Raw genomic sequence first — 1,558 nt, 5'->3', positions numbered from 1 at the left:
GGACCATTAAATTTTCCCCTGCATTTTATCAAGATACTTTCAAGTTTCTCAAGAATAATCATCATGCTTTAGCAAAACTTCTAAAAGCAAATTAATCTTTGAGTAAAGCAACTGTAAATAACTGGATTAAACTAAAATTATATGTCATTTATATTTTAATTTTAAATATTACTAGAAGAGTGACCTAAGTTTATGCTAAAATTTTGGAAAATACAAGAAAACCCAACAAAACACCATTATTCCTTAAACACAAAGGAGGAGGGGAAACAGTCTTCTAATCATAATGTATACACCTTTCATTGTTACAGTGCTATTTTCTCTACTTACATAAACAATGTATCATTTAACAGCGACATCTATAAAACTTTTTTTGTTTGGTTTTAGGGACTAATGCAGCCATTGACTTTTTTTTTTAAACATCTTTACTGGAATATAATTGCTTTACAATGTTGTGTTAGTTTCTGCTGTATAACGAAGTGAATCAGCTATATGTATACATATATCCCCATGTCTCCTCTCTCTTGCATCTCCCTTCCACCCTCTTATCCCATCTCTCTAGATGGTCACAAAGCACTGAGCTGATCTCCCTGTGTGATACAGCTGCTTCCCACTAGCTGTCTATTTTACATTTGGTAGTGTATATATGTTAATGCTACTCTCTCACTTCGTCCCAGCTTACCCTTCCCCCTCCCCATGTCCTCAAGTCCATTCTCTACATCTGTGTCTTTATTCCTGTCCTGCCCCTAGGTTCTTCAGAACCCTTTTTTTTTTTTTTTTGGATTCCATATATATGTGTTAGCATACAGTATTTGTTTTTCTCTTTCTGACTTACTTCACTCTGTATGACAGAATCTAGGTCCATCCACCTCACTACAAATAACTCATTTCATTAATTTTTATGGCTGAGTAATATTCCATGTATATATGTGCCACATCTTCTTTATCCATTCATCTGCCAACGGACACTTAGGCTGCTTCCATGTCCTGGCTATTGTAAATAGAGCTGCATCTACCTAAGGAGACAAAAGTCCTGTATGCAGAAAACTATAAGACACTGATGAAAGAAATTAAAAATGATACAAACAGATGGAGAGATATATCATATTCTTGGATTGGAAGAATCAACATTGTGAAAAGGACTATACTACTCAAAGCAATCTACAGATCCAATGCAATCCCTGCCAAACTACCAATGACATTTTTCAGAGAACTAAAACAAAAAAATTTCACAATTTGTATGGAAACACAAAAGACCCTGAATAGCTAAAGCAATCTTGAGAAAGAAAAATTGAGCTGGAGGAATCAGGCTCCCTGACTTCAGACTATACTACAAAGCTACAGTAATCAAGAGAGTATGGTACTGGCACAAAAACAGAAATATAGATCAAAGGAACAGGATGGTTCCACTACTTTTGCAGACAATCCCACAAGTGAGTTTGATTCACTTCCCTCAGTAAACAGAGAGTCTATTGACACTTCTAAAATTGAGACAGATGAAATATATTCTGAACCTCACAGAACAATCATGAAAGCCTTTTCTCCTATAAATGTCTCTCAA

The sequence above is a fragment of the Leucopleurus acutus genome (genome assembly GCF_964270905.1).
Source record: "Leucopleurus acutus genome assembly, chromosome: 4".
Classification (NCBI taxonomy): Eukaryota; Metazoa; Chordata; class Mammalia; order Artiodactyla; family Delphinidae; genus Leucopleurus; species Leucopleurus acutus.
Note: the sequence above shows the minus strand (reverse complement) of the source record.